The sequence below is a fragment of the Schistocerca gregaria genome, chromosome X (genome assembly GCF_023897955.1).
Source record: "Schistocerca gregaria isolate iqSchGreg1 chromosome X, iqSchGreg1.2, whole genome shotgun sequence".
In the NCBI taxonomy this organism is placed as follows: domain Eukaryota; kingdom Metazoa; phylum Arthropoda; class Insecta; order Orthoptera; family Acrididae; genus Schistocerca; species Schistocerca gregaria.
The window spans coordinates 473,256,263-473,263,762 of NC_064931.1; the positions used below are offsets into that span (position 1 = coordinate 473,256,263).

Sequence of the window (7,500 nt, forward strand, 5' to 3'; positions counted from 1 at the left end):
CCCTTCCCACACAATACCAAATTTAACCAACTTTATCGCTTAACCTAACTGTGGCTGTACCAGTTTATCGCTTAACCTAACTGTGGCTGTACCAGTTTATCGCTTAACCTAACTGTGGCTGTACCAGTTTATCGCTTAACCTAACTGTGGCTGTACCAGTTTATCGCTTAACCTAACTGTGGCTGTACCAGTTTATCGCTTAACCTAACTGTGGCTGTACCAGTTTATCGCTTAACCTAACTGTGGCTGTACCAGTTTATCGCTTAACCTAACTGTGGCTGTACCAGTTTATCGCTTAACCTAACTGTGGCTGTACCAGTTTATCGCTTAACCTAACTGTGGCTGTACCAGTTTATCGCTTAACCTAACTGTGGCTGTACCAGTTTATCGCTTAACCTAACTGTGGCTGTACCAGTTTATCGCTTAACCTAACTGTGGCTGTACCAGTTTATCGCTTAACCTAACTGTGGCTGTACCAGTTTATCGCTTAACCTAACTGTGGCTGTACCAGTTTATCGCTTAACCTAACTGTGGCTGTACCAGATTATCGCTTAACCTAACTGTGGCTGTACCAGATTATCGCTTAACCTAACTGTGGCTGTACCAGATTATCGCTTAACCTAACTGTGGCTGTACCAGATTATCGCTTAACCTAACTGTGGCTGTACCAGATTATCGCTTAACCTAACTGTGGCTGTACCAGATTATCGCTTAACCTAACTCAATTTGTCCCTTAACCTAACTCAATTTGTCCCTTAACCTAACTCAAGTTGTCCCTTAACCTAACTCAATTTGTCCCTTAACCTAACTCAAGTTGTCCCTTAACCTAACTCAAGTTGTCCCTTAACCTAACTCAAGTTGTCCCTTAACCTAACTCAAGTTGTCCCTTAACCTAACTCAAGTTGTCCCTTAACCTAACTCAAGTTGTCCCTTAACCTAACTCAAGTTGTCCCTTAACCTAACTCAAGTTGTCCCTTAACCTAACTCAAGTTGTCCCTTAACCTAACTCAATTTGTCCCTTAACCTAACTCAATTTGTCCCTTAACCTAACTCAATTTGTCCCTTAACCTAACTCAAGTTGTCCCTTAACCTAACTCAAGTTGTCCCTTAACCTAACTCAAGTTGTCCCTTAACCTAACTCAAGTTGTCCCTTAACCTAACTCAAGTTGTCCCTTAACCTAACTCAAGTTGTCCCTTAACCTAACTCAATTTGTCCCTTAACCTAACTCAAGTTGTCCCTTAACCTAACTCAATTTGTCCCTTAACCTAACTCAATTTGTCCCTTAACCTAACTCAATTTGTCCCTTAACCTAACTCAATTTGTCCCTTAACCTAACTCAATTTGTCCCTTAACCTAACTCAATTTGTCCCTTAACCTAACTCAATTTGTCCCTTAACCTAACTCAATTTGTCCCTTAACCTAACTCAAGTTGTCCCTTAACCTAACTCAAGTTGTCCCTTAACCTAACTCAAGTTGTCCCTTAACCTAACTCAAGTTGTCCCTTAACCTAACTCAAGTTGTCCCTTAACCTAACTCAAGTTGTCCCTTAACCTAACTCAAGTTGTCCCTTAACCTAACTCAAGTTGTCCCTTAACCTAACTCAAGTTGTCCCTTAACCTAACCCACGTTGTCCCTTAACCTAACCCACGTTGTCCCTTAACCTAACCCACGTTGTCCCTTAACCTAACCCACGTTGTCCCTTAACCTAACCCACGTTGTCCCTTAACCTAACCCACGTTGTCCCTTAACCTAACCCACGTTGTCCCTTAACCTAACCCACGTTGTCCCTTAACCTAACCGACGTTGTCCCTTAACCTAACCCACGTTGTCCCTTAACCTAACCCACGTTGTCCCTTAACCTAACCCACGTTGTCCCTTAACCTAACCCACGTTGTCCCTTAACCTAACCCACGTTGTCCCTTAACCTAACCCACGTTGTCCCTTAACCTAACCCACGTTGTCCCTTAACCTAACCCACGTTGTCCCTTAACCTAACCCACGTTGTCCCTTAACCTAACCCACGTTGTCCCTTAACCTAACCCACGTTGTCCCTTAACCTAACCCACGTTGTCCCTTAACCTAACCCACGTTGTCCCTTAACCTAACCCACGTTGTCCCTTAACCTAACCCACGTTGTCCCTTAACCTAACCCACGTTGTCCCTTTGCCTAACATAGTTCACTGCTCGGAATCTCTGGTGTCGTTGTTATCCTCATGTAGATGTCTTGCGAGTGTTGCTTACTTTCCACATATTCCTGCTATCCACTGTCAATTGTACTGCAATAGGACTATATCGCCGACCCCCCCCCTCCCCCCCCTCTGTCCCCCTCTGTCCCCCTCTTTGTGTCTCTGTCCTCTCAAGCTGGTCGGTCTGGCGTTTGAGTGTTAAATGAGCCTCGCAGCTGTTCAGTTGCATTCAGATGTCGACGCCCTCAGTGTACGTCGTGGTATGGTCTGTGTCCATTGTCCGCTGATGTCGTACGCGTAACCCACACGCTGTACCGATCATCGGTCGTTACGTACAGAGTGAAGTAGTGTGATACGTGTGACCGTACGCTGGCTGTGCCCAACGGTGTCGAATCTCAATTTCCATATGTTGTGCTTGATGCTACTTGTCTCGTCTCCCAATAACAGCTAGGTTGCACTGTGGTACGCCGTAGAGGCGTGTGGGAGGAACGTACGAACGCATTGTATGTCACCCTGGGTCGCTGGGGGTGGTGGTGCGGTGAGTCAGGTCAGGTCAGGTCAGCGTGAGCCGTCTGATGTAGTGACGCGTGTATTCCGACTTTGTCGTATTGCCTCACACAAAGTGCTACCCTGGTGGACCGCGTTCCATATCTGGGACATGCCGCAGATGCCGGTTGACAGTGGATCGCGGAAGGTACATCGCATACGTGCGCGGGCCACCTTCCACGTGTTCTCTTCTGCACATGTCGCAGTGTGTATGTGGTCTGATGTAGCGTGTCGTGACACATGACATCCTGGCATGCAAGAATTGTTGAATTCGCAAATGTAGGTGGACATCTACGTTTACTGCCCAAGATACGCAAATGAACTGGAAATCCGTTGTTGAGCGGTTGTTCACGCTGGAGGTGAATCTGTGATGGCGACGATCGGTACAGCTATTAACCGGTTGTTTCAGCGGTACCCGCCACATCCACACGCGTGACTAGGCCCATGTGGGTATGAAGCGATACGCGGCGGTGGCTTGGTGGGACTGTTCCCGGCCGGTGAAGGGGGGCCGCCCGGCGTGTTGGCCGCGCGCTGCGTGGGCGCACGCGCAACAGGCGGCTGGTGGGGGGCGCCGAGTGGCAGGAGCGCCAGCCGACGGGCCCGGCAGGCGGCGCAGCTACGCTGCGGCGCACCCTGCACGCGGCGCCTGGCGGCCAAAGTTGGTTCAGCCGAGCCCGGTGCGAAGCGCGGTGGACATCTGCAGTGTGCTGGTCTGATTGAGGACTGTGTGCGTTGAGGATGCGCCGCCGCCTGGCACTCGGCGCCGCGACGCCGTCTGCTGCTCGGTCGCCCCAGCGGTTCTCGCAGGTGGTTTGTATCGCAGTTGTGCGGACGTGTTGGCGCGTGCGCTGTGCTGGGAGAGTTCGCTTCTGCACCCAAGTGGGGCTTTGCCCTTGTGTGGCGCTGGCGTTGGAGCTGCCGGTCACCATAGGTGGCGCGTGTTGTCTCCCGCCGGCAATGCCACGACAGCACGCTCCCGGGCCTCTGTCGGCAGCGGCAAGCTCAGTTGGGAGCAAGGGTGTTCGCACTAAAACCGTCTACTCGCCTAACTCCGGGCGATTGCGCCTCTCTCGAAACCGACCAAGTACCTAGGACGGCGCTGCGCGCCGCCGGGACCTGAGAGGGTTTCGAGGTGTATCGTGCAGGGGAGCTCGGCCTCCTCCTGTTTGCAGAATAATTGAGCGGACGCTTGCGTGTTCGCGCGGGCCCCCGGGACACACTCCCGGGCGGCCGGCTGCTCAGCTCTAGTTGACGCAGCTCCCTGGTTGATCCTGCCAGTAGTCATATGCTTGTCTCAAAGATTAAGCCATGCATGTCTCAGTACAAGCCGCATTAAGGTGAAACCGCGAATGGCTCATTAAATCAGTTATGGTTCCTTAGATCGTACCCACGTTACTTGGATAACTGTGGTAATTCTAGAGCTAATACATGCAAACAGAGTCCCGACCAGAGATGGAAGGGACGCTTTTATTAGATCAAAACCAATCGGATTGGCTTGTCTGGTCCGTTTGCCTTGGTGACTCTGAATAACTTTGGGCTGATCGCACGGTCCTCGTACCGGCGACGCATCTTTCAAATGTCTGCCTTATCAACTGTCGATGGTAGGTTCTGCGCCTACCATGGTTGTAACGGGTAACGGGGAATCAGGGTTCGATTCCGGAGAGGGAGCCTGAGAAACGGCTACCACATCCAAGGAAGGCAGCAGGCGCGCAAATTACCCACTCCCGGCACGGGGAGGTAGTGACGAAAAATAACGATACGGGACTCATCCGAGGCCCCGTAATCGGAATGAGTACACTTTAAATCCTTTAACGAGTATCTATTGGAGGGCAAGTCTGGTGCCAGCAGCCGCGGTAATTCCAGCTCCAATAGCGTATATTAAAGTTGTTGCGGTTAAAAAGCTCGTAGTTGGATTTGTGTCCCACGCTGTTGGTTCACCGCCCGTCGGTGTTTAACTGGCATGTATCGTGGGACGTCCTGCCGGTGGGGCGAGCCGAAGGGGTGCTTTCGCGTCCCGAGGCGGACCCCGTTTAAATCCTACCAGGGTGCTCTTTGTTGAGTGTCTCGGTGGGCCGGCACGTTTACTTTGAACAAATTAGAGTGCTTAAAGCAGGCAAGCCCGCCTGAATACTGTGTGCATGGAATAATGGAATAGGACCTCGGTTCTATTTTGTTGGTTTTCGGAACCCGAGGTAATGATTAATAGGGACAGGCGGGGGCATTCGTATTGCGACGTTAGAGGTGAAATTCTTGGATCGTCGCAAGACGAACAGAAGCGAAAGCATTTGCCAAGTATGTTTTCATTAATCAAGAACGAAAGTTAGAGGTTCGAAGGCGATCAGATACCGCCCTAGTTCTAACCATAAACGATGCCAGCCAGCGATCCGCCGCAGTTCCTCCGATGACTCGGCGGGCAGCCTCCGGGAAACCAAAGCTTTTGGGTTCCGGGGGAAGTATGGTTGCAAAGCTGAAACTTAAAGGAATTGACGGAAGGGCACCACCAGGAGTGGAGCCTGCGGCTTAATTTGACTCAACACGGGAAACCTCACCAGGCCCGGACACCGGAAGGATTGACAGATTGATAGCTCTTTCTTGATTCGGTGGGTGGTGGTGCATGGCCGTTCTTAGTTGGTGGAGCGATTTGTCTGGTTAATTCCGATAACGAACGAGACTCTAGCCTGCTAACTAGTCGCGTGACATCCTTCGTGCTGTCAGCGATTACTTTTCTTCTTAGAGGGACAGGCGGCTTCTAGCCGCACGAGATTGAGCAATAACAGGTCTGTGATGCCCTTAGATGTTCTGGGCCGCACGCGCGCTACACTGAAGGAATCAGCGTGTCTTCCTAGGCCGAAAGGTCGGGGTAACCCGCTGAACCTCCTTCGTGCTAGGGATTGGGGCTTGCAATTGTTCCCCATGAACGAGGAATTCCCAGTAAGCGCGAGTCATAAGCTCGCGTTGATTACGTCCCTGCCCTTTGTACACACCGCCCGTCGCTACTACCGATTGAATGATTTAGTGAGGTCTTCGGACTGGTACGCGGCATCGACTCTGTCGTTGCCGATGCTACCGGAAAGATGACCAAACTTGATCATTTAGAGGAAGTAAAAGTCGTAACAAGGTTTCCGTAGGTGAACCTGCGGAAGGATCATTACCGACTAGACTGCATGTCTTTCGATGTGCGTGTCGTGTCGCGCAACACGCTACCTGTACGGCAGTGGCCGTGCGCCGCGTGCGGAACCACGCGTGCCTCTCAAAACTAGCGGAAGTGTTGTTGTTGTGTGGTACGAGCGCTGAAGCTCTGGAGCGGCTGGCCTGCGGTACCTGGCGCCTGGCGCCGGTTTTGAATGACGTTCGCCCGAGTGCCTGTCCGCTCCGGTGTGGAGCCGTACGACGCCCATCGGCTGTGAGGCCGTTGGACACAAAAAAAATAGTGGAACAGGGGCCGTCAGACGCCTCAGTCCCGCAAATGCTACTGTCTTGAAAGAGACAGTGGGAGACTGAAAAGGAAAAGATCACCCAGGACGGTGGATCACTCGGCTCGTGGGTCGATGAAGAACGCAGCAAATTGCGCGTCGACATGTGAACTGCAGGACACATGAACATCGACGTTTCGAACGCACATTGCGGTCCATGGATTCCGTTCCCGGGCCACGTCTGGCTGAGGGTCGGCTACGTATACTGAAGCGCGCGGCGTTTGTCCCGCTTCGGAGACGTGGGAGTGTCGTGGTCGCCTGTGTGGCCGGCCGCGTCTCCTTAAACGTGCGATGCGCGCCCGTCGCCTGGCGGTTCGCATACCGGTACTTTCTCGGTAGCGTGCACAGCCGGCTGGCGGTGTGGCGTGCGACACCTCGTACAACGACCTCAGAGCAGGCGAGACTACCCGCTGAATTTAAGCATATTACTAAGCGGAGGAAAAGAAACTAACAAGGATTCCCCCAGTAGCGGCGAGCGAACAGGGAAGAGTCCAGCACCGAACCCCGCAGGCTGCCGCCTGTCGTGGCATGTGGTGTTTGGGAGGGTCCACTACCCCGACGCCTCGCGCCGAGCCCAAGTCCAACTTGAATGAGGCCACGGCCCGTAGAGGGTGCCAGGCCCGTAGCGGCCGGTGCGAGCGTCGGCGGGACCTCTCCTTCGAGTCGGGTTGCTTGAGAGTGCAGCTCCAAGTGGGTGGTAAACTCCATCTGAGACTAAATATGACCACGAGACCGATAGCGAACAAGTACCGTGAGGGAAAGTTGAAAAGAACTTTGAAGAGAGAGTTCAAAAGTACGTGAAACCGTTCTGGGGTAAACGTGAGAAGTCCGAAAGGTCGAACGGGTGAGATTCACGCCCATCCGGCCACTGGCCCCCGCCCTCGGCAGATGGGGCCGGCCGCCCGCGCGGAGCAATCCGCGGCGGGGTCGTGTCCGGTTGCCTTTCCACTCGCCGCGGGGTGGGGCCGTTCCGGTGTGCGGTGGGCCGCACTTCTCCCCTAGTAGGACGTCGCGACCCGCTGGGTGCCGGCCTACGGCCCGGGTGCGCAGCCTGTCCTTCCGCGGGCCTCGGTTCGCGTCTGTTGGGCAGAGCCCCGGTGTCCTGGCTGGCTGCTCGGCGGTATATCTGGAGGAGTCGATTCGCCCCTTTGGGCGCTCGGGCTCCCGGCAAGCGCGCGCGGTTCTTCCCGGATGACGGACCTACCTGGCCCGGCCCCGGACCCGCGCCGCTGTTGGCTCGGGATGCTCTCGGGCGGAATAATCGCTCCCGTCAGCGGCGCTTCAGCTTTGGACA

General features: G+C 53.5%; 3 non-coding genes across 3 annotated transcripts in view; all 3 read left to right on the plus strand.

Moving 5' to 3' along the window:
- Positions 1-3,991: 3,991 nt before the first annotated feature.
- Positions 3,992-5,884, plus strand: LOC126300087 (small subunit ribosomal RNA). Its single transcript, XR_007552889.1, has one exon. It is a non-coding gene; the product is annotated as a small subunit ribosomal RNA (ribosomal RNA).
- A 362-nt stretch (positions 5,885-6,246) lies between these two features.
- LOC126299995 (5.8S ribosomal RNA) lies at positions 6,247-6,401 on the plus strand. Its single transcript, XR_007552842.1, has one exon. It is a non-coding gene; the product is annotated as a 5.8S ribosomal RNA (ribosomal RNA).
- Positions 6,402-6,589: 188 nt separating this feature from the next.
- The window catches only part of LOC126300106 (large subunit ribosomal RNA), a 4,222-nt gene continuing 3,311 nt past the window's right edge, over positions 6,590-7,500 (plus strand). Inside the window, exon 1 of the ribosomal RNA XR_007552903.1 lies at positions 6,590-7,500. This exon is cut by the window's right edge and continues 3,311 nt beyond it. This is a non-coding gene — a ribosomal RNA (large subunit ribosomal RNA).